We start from the raw sequence: 18,853 nt of genomic DNA, 5'->3' as shown, positions 1-18,853 counted from the left end.
GTCATTGCAGGAGATGCCCAAGCTATGACTGGATAGATAAGAATGCAACCAGGCAATTACCAGTCTTGGTGAATAATTGTCGTTCTAAAGGGTGACCGGATGTTTGTCGACCTTTATTAATTCCATTCACAGGTTGATACCTCATGGGTTAATTGTAAACCACAGCAGCCCCTGAAGACTCTAATTATGATGAGAATGAATGTAACCTGATTAAAAGCATCACGAGTGTTTGTAAAAAGTTGGGGAATGGAAACGTGTTGCACAGGTGGAATATTAGACAATGGACACCATAGATTTCTGGATCAAGGCTTAAACCATCATCTCGAAGATAACACGCACACAAACAACGAATCGGGAAGTCAGGAGGTTTTCATTCTGCATTTATTGTAATTTGCGGAGACACATACATACGAAAGCATAATTTCCAGTTTATCCAATAACGTCACGAAACCCTTCAAAGAATCTTCAAAAATATTGCAACTTGTATAAAGCGGTATTAAGGTTATTCACCGTTATCGGATTCTAACCGTAATTATCCTTCATTCACTGATATAGTTTCACAGATTTGCGAAATATCTAAACAATGGTTAGCTGAACTGGACGGTGACTGTGACGCACGATAAATGGGAGACGCGCTGACTCAGATGCTCGAACATAACAGCCCTAACACTTCTATAGAAAAAAGCTATTGAACCACGGGGGGTTATGTACACTATTGAAAACTGTCGGCTAGAATAAATGGAAAATTAACTAAAATAGGTTTACCGTAAGATTTATTTATACTTCTGTGTAAATTCATTGTGAGAGACGGGTGTCCCACTAAACAGGAGTAAGTGGTCCCGCTGTTCCACTCCGCTGCGGTGACTCTCAGTCTGCTGACAATGGAGCTGGAACCACTTTCCTTCTCCGTGTCCGGTTGGGTGGTGTAACCTGAATCCAAAAGGGTGTCATTGGCCAACCACGCGACGTAAATCTCGGCAGGGTAAAAGCCGGTTGCTAAACACACCAGGGTTGCCGTCTTCTCAGTTTCAATCTCGACCGCTGATGGAGGCAGGACGTAGACTTTCGGAGGATACATTCCGTCAACTGGAAAGAGAACAATATTTGTTAAACTGAGTCTGTCTCTTGTCCTTTCTTCACTTCGCATTCCCGTCTGCTGGTAATATGCGCGTTTGGACATTTGGAATTGTTATCTGAGAAAGTTTACACATCCCACTGCGGGGCCATGGATTTCTTTAATGTTCTTTCTTTTGGTGGTTTTCATTGTGACCTAATGTTAGCTTGCAAAGAGTTGGAGAGAATCTCATATTTGGATAACATTGAATCTGTTGGGACACAACAGTTTCAAACCGCATGCAATTGTCTCGCTATTCTTTACCCGTTGGGTGAATGGCAGGATCCCGGATTATGTTTCACTAATTATACGAGCATTTCATGATATCATAGAATGGTTACGGCCCGTCGAGTCCGTGCCGGCTCTCTGTAAGAGCAATCCAGCTAGTCCCACTCCCATGCCCTATCCCCGTAGCCCTGAAAATTTATGTCCTTTGCTTCTTGACCCTTCAGCCAATGGGAACAGTCTCTCTCTATCGACACTGTTTAGGTCCTTCATGATTTTGAATACCTCTATCAAATATCCTCATAACCTTCTCTGTTCTAAGGAGAACAGCCCCAGCATCTCCAGTCCAACCACGTAACCGAAGCCCCTCATCCCTGGAACCATTCCATTAAATCTCTTCTGCACTCCTTCCAAGGCCTTCACATCCTTCCTAAAGCGCGGTGCTCAGAACTGGACACATTACTCCATTTGTGACCGAACCAGTGTTTTATAAAGATTCATCATAACCTCCTTGCTTTTGTACTGTCTACCTCTATTTATAAAGCCCAGTTTCCTGTATGCTTTATTAATCTTTTTCTCAACTATCTCTGCCACCTTCAACGATTTAGACAGATATACCCCCAGGTCTCTCTGTTCCTGTTCCCCTTTTAGAAATGTACCCTTTAATTTATATTGCCTCTCCTCTTTCTTCCTACCGAAATGTATCAATTCACACTTTTCTGCGTTGAATTTCATCTGCCATGTGTCCGCCCATTCCACCAGCCTGTCTATATCATCTTGAAGTCTATCACTATCCTTATTGTAGAAAATGAATGATCTTTAACGACCATTGATGGAGTAGGGTCAGTCTCTGAACGAATATTATCTGTGCTTACCCTTTACTTTTCTGGTGGAGATTTTCACTGGTGTTGGCAATTCACCGTCTTCCACAAAGCACAAATATTCAACCCCACTGCCCCACTCTGTCGTGGTGACTTTCAGTTTACTAACGATTGTGGATTTACTTCCATTCCACTCAGGAGCCTGAGTCTCCACTCCTTCCGTTCTCCGACTCCCATCCACTTGCCAGGACACGCTGACGTTTTCTAAATCGCTATAAACGACTTCACAAACAATGGTCGCTGTTCGTTTGGTCCAGATCTCTTCAAAAGAAGGGTTCAGTATGGTGACAGAAATGTCTGTCCCATGACATACTTCTGGAAAGAAGAGGGAATGGTAATTTCAAAGTGTCATGTTGAAACCACGGGTAATAACGACTGCAACATATTCAAAAAGTTAAATCATACTTACTGTCGGCCGTTATGAGTTTTCTCAGCTTATTTCTGCTGAGCTAATAAGACAGAGCCCATCTGGGCTCGTTGTTTCCGTCCCTCTGGCTTCATTGAATGATTTCCTCCACAATATATCCCAACATTCCACTATTCGAGAACTGACTGTTTTAAAATGGGGACCTCTTTTTGCCCGCTCTGGTGATGCAAGCCTTCACCCTTCAGACTGACTGATGCTGGAGGTCAAACGCTGCCCTGTGGCCTGTATGTAGCGGGTTCCAATACACCTCATATAAAGGTCCTCTCTTTTCCAGTTCGAAAGCTTGGGTCTGAAATGAGATTGTCTCGGACCGACCAATCAAATCAACGGCGAAAGCAAACGTGCCCTCAGCACCAATCTGCGGATGTTCTGCGTCATTTGGCACCGATTTTGCTCTCTCACTTAGAGAAGGTAGACAGTGTAGAGAAATACAAACTGCCAATCAGACCGAGGAGGGAGCGCTTTTGGAAGGTTGAGTTTTAAGAGGCATCGTTTGAAGAGTGTAAAGTGAGGAATTCTATGATTTCACGATGATATACCTGGTCCAGTCCTGCTCTATATCTACACTAGTAACAGTGGGAAGGTTTTCTCTAGTATCCGTACCTTGAGAGCAGGAACGGAAGTACTACCAGAAAGTGGGAGAGCATGCCTTCAGTTTTAAAGTAAAAGAGCCACTCTGAGCGTCGAAATCGTTACTTTATGCATGAGATACAATCTTAAGGAATCCTCCCACCGCGTTCTCGATAAAAGCTTAATGTATTGCCCTGAAAATTATAGACTCCGCCTTCATTATATTCACCTGGGATTTCAACTCTGAACTTTCCAACGCCCCACAGTGGACCAAAGTGACGGGCCCATTGCACATGTCCAATATTGTAACTCTGTTTTGTAATCTTACACTAAAATTGCTCCATTTCTCTCAATGATGCCAATGCTCCAGAGGGGAGTGTTATAAAAACTGTTACCGGACTGATTACAATCACTTCCATTCTCTCTCCTTCCACCTTCTCAGATATGACTATATACTTGTCTACTGGGATCTCTGATTTAATCACAGTAGGTTATCGTCCTTTCATAAAATGAGTGCGGTTTATTTCACAGTGTGTGTTACTAGGTCACTCTTATCTGAAGGGGTTTGTGCAATACCTCATTTCCAAAAATGACCATCCTTTAACAGTAAAATGAAATGATAGGAGGGTAAGAAGAAAATAGATGATTGGTTGTAACAAGGTGAATCATCTCCATAAGTTGAAGCAGTAAACTGAGTTTCAACACAGGGGTATTTGGAAGCAACAAGCAGCAGAAATTCCACCTGAAGGAAATGGTCTGATTGCAACAATGAGATCTTCACCTCAGTCTTCTAAAATGAAGACAATGGGCGACTTTAGTTTCGGGGAAGATCGACCTGGGATCTGTAATATACTAAAAGGCGAAAAAAGTGTGTGCTACAAAGGAAGTCACAGCATTTGATTCGCATTGGATGAGCAGACCCGACGGGATAATATCGTTAATAACAACAGGAAATGCTGCAAATAGTCAGCAACTTTGAGGCATCTCTACACAGAAAGGATAGCGTGGGGCTGAGGAGGTCAGACAGTTCCAGAGAGTGGTTTCAGTTCTCAGTAAGGATCATACAACACCATCTATCTTTACAGATTCTGAAGGGCCTGCTCTGTTTTTCTCGCACTTTCTGTTCTAATTTCTGATTTACAACATACTCGGTTTAGTTTTAATTTTAACTGTACTAATTGGGATATATTCCTGGATTCCCAACGAACGAAGTAAGGAAGCATCCCAGACGCCTCCTGGTATTTTAAAAGTCTGTTAATGCATGGCTTCTACCTGAGGGCAATACGATGCCACATTGGAAAATTAGAACCAAACCCAAACAGGGAGAATCATGTAACAGTTTACAGAGCAGCAGAACTGGAGGAAAATTCTGCTGTACGTTTTACAGGATATTATTAATGATCGTCTAACAATCCCAGTGAAAATGGAGTGACATTTGTACAAACCATTGTTCTGGGAAGTCCACATTAGGCTTTATGCCGCCACTATTTGAGTAGAAACCTAAATGCACTTGGATATTCAGGGGACATATGAAATATCAACTTTCTGGGTCTGTGCAGAGTACGAATGATCGAAGATTTAATAATAAATTGGGCAACCGCTGGAAAATGGCCTTTGTACTCTCGGTTAATGGAGCCGGCTTTCCAGGATGGTAATTATTTGTACTTCTCTACAAGATTCTAGCGTCGATCCGCTGCTGCTTTCATGGAATAATCCACTGAAAAGTCAACTGACATTTTCAAATTTATCAAAAAAAGACCGTTTTTGGAGTAGTCAGAAGCGAGCGATAACCAAAAGGGATAATTCAGGGACTTAACCTTGATATCTGAGGGAGCCAAAGATTGAGTGAAAACGTAAGGAAGCTCTTATAGCAGCAACAAGTGTGGCGTTTGTAGCTGTAACGATGATCTTTTACTTTGACTCTCATTCACTGAGTGGCTGAAATAAACCATGTCGGTGTTGGATGAACTTCAGTCCGCTGATCATTCTGTGGAACTCCACTGATCCGGGAATAGGACAAGAAATAACAAAACGGACAACACTTTTTCATTCATAAGGAAGGTGGTGATACCTTGATTAGATCCCAGGTCTCGCGCTGGACTTTCCGACCTAATCCTCCCCGCCTCTCCCCCTCCTGCTCCCACTTTAAGACCCTCCTTCAAACCCAGCAAGATTTTTGGTCACGCCTCATAATCTTCCCTTATTTAACTTGGTTATGTTTTCCTTACAACTCTGTGAAATGGTATGAGGCGCTTAAAGATGATATATAAATGTCTGTTTTTATTGCTACTCCGGTACAAGCTTCACTGGAGAAGGTCGCCTTGAGTATCTCTCAAGTGGCCATTCTTCGTGAATCAGCAGAAAGACTGCGCATCAACAGCCTACTCTACAGTGAAAGCAGCAAAGCCCCGTCCAATCCTGCCCTCAGCAGAGGTGTAAACACCCCGACTTCAACAAGGTCTCCCCCGAACCGAGTAAGAGACAAGAACGGGTTTCTCCACAGTAACCCGGATGTGCGTAGTCCACCGGAACTTCCAAAAAAGATACCAGTTGAGATCAGTTAACTCAGTGAAGATCCGGGGGTGAAACACAGCACCTTCTTACTGTACAGGGCCATTCTAGTGTACAGGAGCTTACCAATCGGAGGAGCTCGAGTTTGAGTCTAATTGCCGGGTTTGCTATTATATCCTCTCTTTTCCTCACTAGTGTATGTGAACTATAGGTCGACGTCCGGTACCTCATCCAATTCTCAGGGGTCGATACTTCGCGAGTGCTCATACGCAGTATCAGTAGGCTATTGCATCGTCAGGGCATCGCAGGCAACTCCTATCTTGTTGTTCCCAGAATGACCATACACGCACTTACCAGAGACCAGGAGCAGAACAATGCGCTATTGCCACCTCACGAATCGCGGGCCACTAAGCTCGATTATAAGGTCCCGAACGCCACCAGGTGAGATCAACGAACTCAGCAGTAATCGGGGAACCAACCTAAGATCTACAGAGGTTTGAACGATTCCCCACGCCTAGCACGGTGGTGCTGGGCCGGTTATTGTGCAAACTCTTCAATTTGATCGAAAAAAACAATTAGAGATTAAACAAACTCATCACACGAGCGGAGTTTACACTCATTGAAACAGAAGGTCACATCATTGAGTTCAGTCAATTGACACGTTTCTGTCTCCTCTGACGTTTAGCGCTGGCGGTTCAGAAGCTTTGAAAACATGAAATGTACAAAGTTCCTCACATCAATTGGTTGCGTCCCCTGAGTACTATCTGCTTTTTTGTCTTTAAATTCGCTGCTGGCAACCACTCAGTGTCCAGCTAAACCTAAACCAGGCAGTGCAGAGTGAAGTAAACGCCACTCAAAGTCTTCTCCCCACATAGTATGGAACACTCTGCCTGGTGATAAGTGGATTTAGTGTCTTTAGCTACTGCATATTCCTGTTTAAAGAAAGCCCACAATCACCAGGGTACCGTGCAGTGAGTTTGAAGAGATCCTTAACGTGCCCCTTCTTACCATTGGGTCCTCACATAGCTTGTGGCGGCGAACACATTCAGAGTGCTGATCATTTTATCGTCCAATTGCTGTCTGTGAATTAAAGGCGCATTCATTGATATCCATATATTTTGCTATACCTGTAACCTATGGGGATCCGATCACAAGTGCGTGTGTGGTACGAGTTTGGTCTGAGATTTAAGTAAAAATCACTGATTGTGTAAATGTATTTTGAAAAACGGTCCGTACCTTTCAGATTGCGGATGGTCGCCTTCACGTCGGATTGTGAAGGGGGATGTGAGGCGATACAGGTGTATCTTGATCCTTTCTTCCATTCCTCTGAAGGCAAAATGAGGTTGCTCCTTGTGCTGAAGGTTAGGTCCTGTTCAAGAGCACTGGGGAAACTGGTAACGTTCGTGCTTAAAGCAGCTCCGTCCTTCTCCCAGGAAACGATTATGTTGTCAGGGTAGAATCCTGTTATCAGACATGTGAGAGTCGGGGCGCTCCTACTTTGACTCTCCTCTGGTGATGGAGGAAGGAGGCGGAGCTTTGGCTTGACTGGCTCGACTGTAACGGAAGTTCAATAAGTGTTAGTGTTCCATCCATTGCTATCCGAAAACATGTCTATAGATATTTTACCCACCTCTTATCTTTCCGATTCGTTTTAATACCGGAGGAGATGATTGATCCTGTTGTGCCGAACACGAGTATTCAACCCCGCTATCCCACTCTGCCACGCTGCTGGTCAAGTGGCTGATTGTCAGGTACTGGTTTCCATCCTTTTTAGCTGGTTCAATTTGAACTCCTTCATTCCTTATCTTTCCACCCACTGTCCAAGAGATGGTAACCTCAGTGGGAACCGGAGAGACCACTTCACACACCAGGGTGGCAGTTTTATTGATCCAAACTTCGACAACGGAAGGATCTCTGAGAAATACCGTGAGCTCTGTCAGTGAGAAACGAGAGATTCAGAATCGGGGCGATGATTTAGTGTTGATGGTTTCGGAAATTTATCAAGGATTTCAATTTCATTGATAATCCATAACACGGTATGATGTGAATATGTCTCTCACTGATTATTATTGAATTTTTAAAAATAATTTGGTGTTTGCGCGTATGTTGAGTCGAATCAAAACTATGTACAACTCAACGAAGCTAAGAGAGAGAGAGAGAAACAAAGACATAGAGCGAGAGAGGGACATAGAGAGACAGAGCGTGACAGACAGATAGGGAGAGAGGCAGAGAAAGGGACTGATGGAGAGAATCAGAGAGAGAGTAGGACAGGGAAAAAGAAAAACTGAGAGACAGGACGACAGTTACAGAGAGACAGGGTGGGAGAGAAATATATATATATATATATATATATAGAAAGAGAAATAGGGACAGAGAAAAAGACAGAGAAAGACGGAGAAAGGGGGACAGAGAGAGAGAGAAAGGAACAGAGAGAGACAGAGAGTGACAAATAGAGAGAGACAGATATAGGGAGACACCAGAGGGAGAGAGAGATACAAACAGAGAGAGAGAGGCACAGAGAGAGACAGACAGACAGAGAGAGAGAGAGAGAGAGGGAGACAAAGAAAGAGAGAAAGATTGAATGAATTCGACAGCTCAGAAGGCCATTCGGTTCATCGTGTCTGCTGGCTCTCTGAATGTGCTATCCACTTAGTCGTATTCCCCGGCCCTTACCCGTATCGTTTAAACAAAATCTTTGAAAGGAAGAACAGCTCATTGTTGGTTTTGTGTCCGTATCTGTAGGTTCAATCTTTATACAGCACCCCCTCTCTGTCCATCTCTCTCTCTGCCTTTCTCGTTTCTATCTCCGTCCGTCTCTCACCCGTTTCATTTTTTTAAACACATTTTTGTACTGATACCCAGTATCACACACAATAAATCCTCACAAATGTAAAAAGTAACAGAACCGCATTGTTAAAGTTTGATCCCTTGTGTGTAAAACATACATTTCTGTTCTGTTTCCTTTCTGTTTCACCTGGATTGATCTGGTGAATTAATTAAATAGTATGTATCACAATTATTTGTAAATTGCTTGTAATATCATGAAAGAGCTGATCAATGTGTTACCCTGACCATAGAATAATATTCATGTATTTGTCAAGATCTCATAGTCATGCCTTTTGCAACATCCGCCCGGCAGCGAGCACCTTCAGGAACCTCAGCCATTGCTGCTGAAACATCCCCAATGATCTTTACTGTCTCACTGCACCATAAACTGGCACAGATAAATTATCACAATAACATCCCAACTAATCCAATACTGAGAAAGAAAGTCAACATGTTTCACCTGTGCAAGCTTGTGAATTGGTTGCATTTTCTCACCTGATGTTTTTCTAATGTCTTTCCGCTGGTTACTGTTGGTTGCAGAATGGGACACTTGGCAGCTGTAAAGAGACCCGCTGTTCCATTCCTGCAGGGTGACTTTAAGGATGCTCCTGGAGCTGAAATCTCCATTCAAATTTTTAACTGGGGATGTGGTTGTAAAGCCCGATTTTACAGCGTTTCCGTTCTTCTGCCAGCTCACTGCAATGCTTTCTGGCTGATATTCGCTGATGAGGCAAACCAGATGCACAAAACCTTTTGCTGTCAGTTCGTCACTTGCAGAGTAGAGGAGACTGATGATCGGTGGAGTACGTTTTACTGAGAAAATTAAAAAAGAAAGTCTTACTCGCTTCTATAATGACAATTAAACCGTTTATATCGAGTCCTGGTCAATACTTATTCCCCAACCAACACCGAAAACAGATTATCTAGTCAATATCACGTTGCTCGCAGCCACGGACACCGCCAAATTTAACACACATGGATGCATTGAAGCTGGGTTTAAATGTGCTGATATTACAGTGGGCGTGTTGGGATAAATGAGTTCCGGTCATGAACGAACATTCAAATAATGTTCTTATCACTTGTTAATTTCGGAGTGAATAATGATCAATGTGCTATGCGAAAAAATATCGATACTGTGCAGTGGTGTGTAGTGACAGTCAGATATTAAATGTACATCGATTATTGTTACCAGTAACATGCTTTAATTTTCCTGGGGATGGAGCAATTTCATGTCGTCACTTTACCGGGAAATATTTTGCAATAGGCGTTTCTTAAGGAAGGAGTTGTTTGGATTTCTAGACGATTGCAGCAACGAGTTTGTAACATCAGAGGTCAGAGACAGCAATGGTTTTGGTAATGTTAGGTGAAGGAGCGATAGAATTAAAATATTTTACAGCACAGAAGGATTCTTTCGGCCCATCGCGACACTGCGGGCTCTGTGTCAGAGCTATCCGCTTAGCAGTAGAAACTCCGCTGGGCCCGCCCAGGCCGCACGGCGGGAGTGTACATGGGGAAATTGTACATTCCTGGCTTGGCTTGTGATTTTATATCTATTCACCTGAAGGGACCTATAATCAGGGGCTGGATGTGCGCAGTTCCATTCGCCTCTTCTTTCCCGATACCTTGTTTCTCAAATATTTGCCTACTTCCTATTTAAAACTAATTTACAGGGCTATGGGGAAAGAGCAGGTGAGTGGGACTAATTGGGTAGCTCTTTCAAAGAGCGAGCAGAGGCACAATGGTCCGAATGGCCTCCGGCCTGTGCTGTACCTCCAATGATACTATGATTCTGCAAACAGCATTGTTTTTTTGTTTTTGGTAGGAGGTTCTGTGTCCTAACAGCCATCTCCATAATAAAAATAAATCTACTAATATCTCCATTCATCTTTGGCTGATGATCTGAAACTTATACCCACTAGTTTTCAACCACGGTAAATGGTTTTTCTCCCTTTAAACTTATACCCACTAGTTATCAACCACGGCAAATCGTTATCTCCATTTAAACTTATACCCGCCTGTTATCAACCACGGCAAATAGTTTCTCTCAATTTAGCTTATCGAAAACACTTAAAACTTTACTGCCTCTTGACTTTCGAGATCTCAAGAAAAGAGCCCACATTTGTCTCCGTTCCCAACCCACCGATCCTACAATTCTCAACCTTGTTTACAAATCACTCCATAGCATCGCCCCTCCCCCCGCTTTCTCTGGAACCTTCTCCAGCCCCACAACCCTCCGAAATGTTTGCGATCCACGAATTCTGGCCTCTTGCCGATCCCCGATTTCCGTTGCCGCACAATTGGCGGCCGTGCATTCAGCAGCCAAGGCCTTAATTTCTGGAACTGCCTCGCTAAACCTCTCCGCCTCTCTCATTCTCTCTCTCCTTTTTAAGACGCTCCTTAAAACCTACCTCTTTGAGCAATCATTTGGTCATTTGTCCCAATATCCCTTATGCGGCTCGGTGTGAAATTTTGATTGTTAACGTTACTGTGAAGCGCCTTGTGACGGTTTTACTCCGTTAAAGGAGCTATTTTAATGCAAGTTGTTGTTGTTATGTTCTTCTCATAGTTAACGCCTCTCATCCTTTGCATAATCGTGGTGAATCTCTTCTGCCCCCTCTCCGTGGCCTTGACATCCTACGTAAATTAAGGCACCGAAACTGGACACAATCTTCAACTTTGGCCTAAGCAAATGATTTTTAAATCTAATGTTATGTCCTTGCTTTATTACTCTCTAACCTTGCTGACACAGCCTCCTACATTTAAAGATCTATCAATCTGAAGCTCTATGTCTCTCTGTTCTTCTTCTACTTTGAAAGTGTTGCAATTTAGTGAATATTTTCTTACATTCTTCCTCTCCAAATTTATCACTTTATATTCTCCATGTTGCGTGTTATCTGGTATCGACCTGCCCAATCAACTAAACTGTCTGAGGTTGCTCAAATCATCCAGTTATATCGAGAATACAGCAGAGAAACAGGCCATTCAGCCCAACATGTCTATGTCGGAATTTATGCTCCACATGAGCCTCCTCCCTCCCCACTTCATCTCACCCCATCAGCATATCCTTCTATTCCTTTCTCCCTCGTGTATTTATTTAGTCTCCCTTTAAATGCAGCGATGCTATTTACCTCAAATACTCCTTATGTTAGCGCATTCCACAGTCTTACCACTCATCGGGGAGTGAAGTTTCTCCTGAATTCCCCACTGGATACCTTATATTTATGATGTCTAATTTTGGACTCCCCCACAAGTGGAAACATTTTCTCCACGTCTACCCTATCAAACCCTTTCATTATCTTAAATATCTCAATCAGGTCACCCCTGAACCTTCTCTTTACCAGAAAAAAACAGCCCCAGCCTGTTCAATCTTTCCCGACAGGTATATTCTCTCAGTTCTGGTATCATCCTTTTGAATCTTTTTTACACCTTCTTCAATGCCTCTGTATCTTTTTATAATATTGAAATCACAACTGTGCACTGTACTCCAAGTGTGGTAAAAGCCAGATTCTATACAAGTTTAACAAAACGTCACTCCTTTTCAATTCTATTCCTCTAGAAATGAAAATCATTGCTTTGTTTGCCTTTTTATGGCCTTATTAACATGCGTCGCCTCTTTTACTGATTTGTATAGCTATACCCCGAGATCCCTTTTCTCCTCTACCCCATGTTAACTCTTATTATCCAAGCAGTATGTGTCCTCCTTATTCTCCGAAACAAAATGCACCACCTCACACTTACATATATTGAAATTAATTTGCCAATGACACGCCCATTCTTCAAGTTTAATAATGTCTTCTTGCAACCTGACATATTCTACGTTTGTATGAACCACACACCCCGATTCCCAGTCCAAATTGTTAATATAAATTGTCAGCAACTGTGGCCCGAGCACTGATCCCTGTGAAAAGCCACTTCCCAAATTCTCCCATTCTGAGCAGCTACCCTTGAACCAATCTCTCTGTGTTCTATTTTGTAGCCAGCTTGCTATCCATTCTGCTACCTGTCCCCTGACTCCACATGCTCTAACATTAGTCATGAATCTACAATGTGCTACATTATCGAATGTCTTTTGAAAATCCAACCTTCTAACCTTCCTGTTACTTCGTCAAAGCATTCAGTAAGGTTGGTCAAGCATAGCTTTGCTTTCTGACTATTCTTTATTTTATTTTCGCTTTCTAGATGTTTTTCTATTACATCTTTGAGCAAAGATTCCATTATCTTTCCTAACACCGACGTTAGGCTAACTGGTCTATAATTCCCTGGACTTGTTCTGATCTCCTTTTTAAAATATAGTTTTCACATTAGCTGTCCACCAGTCTTCTGGCACTATTCCCCTTTCTAATGAATTTTTAGATATATCTAATGGTGCCTCTGCTGTCTCCTCCCTAGCTTCTTTTATTATGAGCCGATGAAATCCATACGGTTCAGGGGTTTGATCCTCTCCATGCTTGCTTAGTTGATCAATTATCTCCCCCATTTTCTATCTTAAAAGTCTTATGTTTTTAAAAATCTTTTCTTCTAATATTCTGCCCACCTTATTATTCTCCCTGGTAAATACTGAGGCAAAGTAACTATTCAATATTTCTGCCATTTCGCTGCCCATTACCTGCGAGTTTATCTTGTGCTTCCCTTTGTGGCCCTAACTCTGTCCTTTGATTATTTATGTGTCTGTAGAATACTTTACTGTTCCTTTTTTATATTCCTTGATAATATAATGTTGTGCTTCCTCTGCAAAGTCCTTTGCGAATATTGAAAATGAACAACTTTACTTGATTAACAAACCCATTATTTGGTATCGTTTCAACCACCTGACACGACATAGCATTAATTTTAAGGTTATGCCTTCTTGTTCTGCATTCCCCCAACAAAGGCAATAGTTTCTCTCTATCTACCCTGTTAAATGATTTTGTCATCTTAAACACATTAATTAGATCACCCATTAATCTTCTATAATCAAGGGAATACAATCCTGATCCATTCAATCTTGCCTCATATTTTAACCCTTTTGGCCCCGGTATTATTCTGGTGAATCTGCGGTCGACCCACTCCAAGGCCAATCTAACTTTCCTGGGGTGCAGTGACCAGAATTAAACATGGAAATGAGTAGAGTTCTTCGAAGACCTGTCAAACTAAATTTATCAGGGAGAACTTGCCGTCTACAAATCCGTGCTAGCTGTCTTTAATGAAACAATGTCTCTGTAAGTCAATGTTAATTTTCTCCAGTAATATGACTCTAGAAGATGATCCAGCACTGACGGTAAGCCGAAGGCCCCACGTTTACCCTCTGTAAACCTTTCTCCCTTCTTTGATAAAGATTTTACCTCGGTCCTCTGGCACAAATTCCACATCCTAGGATGTTTGAATGTTCGTGGGCCGAGCATCTGCTATTTGCTTTTTGTCTGTTCTCAACATTCGAGGATAGAATGAGTTCCAACAATCTTCTCAGCACTCCTTACTTATCTCTAGTTATTCAATCTAATTGCCCCTCACCCTCCCGCTCTACCCTTCCATTCCCACGAACACACTTTTCTGTAGAAACCGAGACTAAGTCCTTGTCTAACATCTGCGATTCATTCATCTTTCTGGAGAAGATTCCCTTTTACATCTCTAATCTAATCCCATCCTTAGGTTAGTTGGTTCCAATTTTTAACTTTACTCTTTAGTATTTATACTTATCCAAGGAACTTCCGAAAAATCTTCTCCACAACTTCCTCAATAACATTTCCAAAATTCCTCAATCCAAATGTCAATGGACTGATAAACCAACGGCTGGGAGAGGGCCGTTTCACGTTGGTTGGAAAGAAGCATAGCGAGATACAGAACACATTGTTTTCACTTGAAGATTAGAAGGCTGGGGTTAATTTATTAAAATCAGGCTCCAGCCATTCTGGAATGTGTTCCTCAAAATTTGCGAATGACTAAAATGAATAGATGATGAATCATTCCGAAGCGTCGACCCAAATTCGCAATAAGTGCAACGGGCCAGAGAGGTTTCTAGCTCTGAATGTCTTATAGTGAGATATACAATCAAATAGATATACTTTCAATGTGCAAGGAACATAGCATAACACAACTGAAGCCCATCGAATTAAAGGGGCAGTGGCTGCCTAGATACGAAATTGGCTAAGGGACAGAAAGCAGTGAGCAGCGGTAAGCGGTTGTTTTTCAGAATGGAGGGAAGTATACAGTGGTGTTCTCCAGGGGTCGTTATTCGGAGCACTGCTCTTTGTGATATACATTAATGATCTGGATGACACGAAGATGACACGAAGCTCGGAAATGTAGTAATCAATGTGGAGGATATTAACAGACTTTAGGAGGACATAGACGGACTGATTAAATGGGCAAACACATGGCGAATGAAATTTAGCGCAGTGAGTTGAAAGTGATGCATTTTGGTAGGAAGAATGAGGAGAGACAACATACACAAACTGGTACAATATTAACGGGGGTGCAGGAACAGAGAGACCTCGGGGTATATACACACAAATCTTCGAAGGTCGCACGCGAAGTTAAGTAGGTTGATAAACAAGCATACGGGATCCCGGGCTTTATTAATAGAGGCATAGAGTACAAAAGCAAGGAAGTTATGTTAAACCTTCAGAAATCACTGCTTAGGCCCCAGCTGGAGTATTGTGTCGAGTTCTGGGCACCACACTTTAAGATGGATATCAAAGCTTTAGAGAGGGTGCAAAGGAGATTTACCAGGTACCAGGGATGCGGGATTTCAGTTACGTGGAGAAACTAGAGAAGCTCGGGTTGTTCTCATTAGAGCAGAGAAGGTTAAGGGGATATTTAATCGAGGTGTTGAAAATCATGAAAGGTTTCGAAAGGGTAAATAAGGAAACACTGTTTCCAGTGGCAGGCGGATCGGTAACCAGCGGACACAGATTTAAGGTCATTGGCAAAGCAACTGGAGGCGAGAGGAGGAGATTTTTTTTAAGCAGAGAATTTCAAAGATCTGGAATGCATTGCCTTAAAGGGTGTTAGAAGCAGATTCAATAATAACTTTCAAAAGGGAATTCGATCATGAATTGCAGTGAAAGCATTTGCAGTTCTGTAGGGAAAGAGTAGGGGAGTGGGACTAATTGGCTAGCTTTAAAGATCCGGCACAGGACCGATGGGCCGAATGGCCTCCTTTTGTGCTGTATCATTCTATGATTCTATGATTGGCAGGGTTGGGCTGGATTCCTACAAGAGCCTGGAAAATAATGGCTGCTGAAAAAATGGATAAGTCAGAGAGAAAGAGATACATCTCAAAGGACAACTTCAGATGCTTTACAAAACTAAAGCAATGATACACATCTTTGAAACCATGTAAGATGAATTAACGAAACTACGAGGTGGAAGTGAACAAGTTATTTATCTGAACAACGGCGACAGAATGCAAGTACTAAATTTGCAATCTTTGTGTAAATTGGGTGATTATATCAAAAGATCTCCCAATGATAGTGGTAAAGTGAATACCATTGACAGAGATATTAATACTATTGCTTCATTGCTTTTTTTCGCTCAGAGGAGGCAAGGAAGGAAATTAACCCTAAAAATCACTGTTGGCCGTCTCAGGGAACCACGGTTAACGCTTGACTATCCTACGAGAGGGGTTAACCCGTTTTTAATAAACCAGTTGACATCTGGTTTAGTGGAACGTACAGATTAAGTGGATGGTCTTATGATTTCGGAAGAGAAAGTTGTAAGATTTAGGATTATTTAAACTGGGGAGTATCAATTGTTTTCGGAGGGAATTCATGGGAGAACAATTTGCATGGATCCGTGTAAAGGAACCAATCGGAGTTTCTGCCCGCGCACATTCTTCTGCTCTTAGAAGGTTTTTCCTTTCGATAAGTGCCGTGTTCTATGTCTGTGATGAAACTTTTCGCTTCACCAGTGTTTCTAGTACAATCTGCATCTCGTTGCTCCCGTTCAAAGACAGTATTCTCTAATGTTACTGACTGCCACATTTTGGGAGCTTTATGCTGGACATTTTCTCAGGTTCCATGTCAGGGGCCATTCAGGTAATCTGCTCTTGTATCCGGTAAGGTTGGCAATCTACCTTCTCCAATGGATAGAGTGTAGAGCAGCTTTACCCTCTATCTAACCGGAGCTGTACCTGCCCTGGGAGTGTTTGATGGGAGACTGTCGAGGAACCGCAACTCTGTATCGAACCCGTGCTGTACCTGCTCTGGGAGTGTTTGATGGGACAGTGTAGAGGGAGCTTTCCTCTGTATCTAACCCGAGCTGTACCTGCTCTAGGATTGTTTGATGGGACAGCGGAGAGGGAGCGTAACTCTGTATCTAACCCTTGTTGTACCTGACCTGGGAGTGTTTGATAGACATTGTGGAGGGAGCTTTGCTCTATATCTAACCCTGTACCTGCGGTGGGAGTGTTTGATGTGACAGTGTAGATGGACGTTTATTCTGTATCTAACCCCGTGCTGTACCTGCCCTCTGGCCGTTTGTTGTAACAGCGTAGATGGAGCTTTACTGTGTATCTATCCTGTGCTGTACTTGCACTGGGATTATTGCATGACACAGTGTAGAGGAAGCTGTACCGTCTGTCTAACGCCTACTGTTCTTGAACTGGGATTGTTTGACAGGAAATTGTACCGCGAGCTTTACCCTGTATCTATCCTGTGCTGTACTTGCACTGGGAGTGTTTGGTGGGACAGTGCAGCGGGAGCTGTACCCTCTATCTAACCCCTAGTGCTCCTGAAATGGGAGTGTTGCATGACATAGTGTAGATGCAGCTGTACCCTCTATCTAAACCCTACTGCTCCTGAACTGGGAGTGTTTGGTGGGACAGTGTAGCGGGAGATGTACCCTCTATCTAAACCCTACTGCTCCTGAACGGGGAGTGTTGTATGACACAGTGTAGAGGAAGCTGTATCCTCTGTCTAACCCCTACTGCTCTTGAACTGGGAGTGTTTGACGGGACATTCTCGAGCGAGCTTTACCCTGTATCTATCCTGTGCTGTACTTGCATTGGGAGTGTTTGGTGGGACAGTGTAGCGGGAGCTGTACCCTCTATCTGACCGCTAGTGCTCCTGAACTGGGAGTGTTGTATGACACAGTGTAGAGGGGGATTTACTCGACAAATTCATTGGCTGTAAAGCGCTTTGGAACGTCGCGAGGTCATGGGAAATGCGTTTGTAAATGCAAACACATTCTTCTTTTCTACCTAACCCATATTGTACCTGACCAGGGTGTATTTAATGGAATTATGTAGATCGACTTCAATGTTTTATGATTTTTAGGTACATATTTTCTCGGATTCAGTGTCGCTTGGTACCCAGGTATGCGGACCCGCCCCTCCCATCATCTGCACCGACGCTTAACCTGTCCAATCTCCAGGCAAGCGATATCCAGACCATGGGATGGCAAAAACACCCCCCTTACTCTGCACATCAGCTCTGGGATTCTCCTTTCTTCGAAATGCTGACTGAATATCCAATCTCTCAGACCAACACTCAGGCTCCAAACAATCACATTGTTTCTTCAAATTAAATAAGGAAACGGACAGTAAAATGTATAAACAGTGAGTCAAAGTCTTCACGATTCTCCACGAGGCATACAATAATGTTTACTTTATTTCTATAATGTGCAGATGCCGGTGATAGACTGAGGTGGACAAATGTAAAGAGAATTACAACACCAGGTTATAGTCCAACAGCTTTTGGACGATAACCTGGTGTTGTAAGACTCCTTATATTTATTTCTATACGCAGACATTAAAAGAGAATTTCACTTCTCACACTCAAACCCACCGCAATTTCAATGTTCTCTGCTACTCGGCACAATCTTAAACACAGAGTGTTTCTGTTGTCTGAAATATGAGTGTCCAGGAGACTGGCTTCCATGGAAACAGGCCTCCCACAGACCTATAGTTCTTGGGATGAAATTGGCCGACGCCAGTAACGCGACACGGGATCCGAGCGAATCGGCGGCTTGTTTTACACCCCGCCAGGCCTTATTTCCACTGAATTTGACAGAACGATAGTTCGAGCTCTTTTGGAGATTCGGATAGTTTCACTGTCCGTTTTACTTGGTTTGATCGGAAGAATATTCCGAATATTTTCCAAGTCAATATAAAGGAAAATCTGACGCGGTTTATACGGGCGGCCGATTTGCTATCGCGCTCCTTGATCAGACCAATTTCAGCCCCAATCATTTTGTTTTCTGTCTGGGTCACTGTGACGCATGCGCCGTTAATCCAGGGTCACAAATGTCAAGATTCGAATGGACAATATATTCGAAGGTTCGGTACCGGTATTAGTTTAACAGTTTTTTTTAATTGAATAA

At 42.8% G+C, this 18,853-nt stretch overlaps 1 pseudogene; it reads right to left on the bottom strand.

The window, feature by feature from the left end:
* Window positions 1-375: 375 nt before the first annotated feature.
* LOC137315177 (Ig heavy chain C region, secreted form-like) overlaps window positions 376-18,853 on the bottom strand; it is a 42,829-nt pseudogene continuing 24,351 nt past the window's right edge.

The sequence above is a fragment of the Heptranchias perlo genome, unplaced genomic scaffold (genome assembly GCF_035084215.1).
Source record: "Heptranchias perlo isolate sHepPer1 unplaced genomic scaffold, sHepPer1.hap1 HAP1_SCAFFOLD_54, whole genome shotgun sequence".
Lineage (NCBI taxonomy): Eukaryota > Metazoa > Chordata > Chondrichthyes > Hexanchiformes > Hexanchidae > Heptranchias > Heptranchias perlo.
This window is presented reverse-complemented; position numbering and strand designations above follow the sequence as displayed.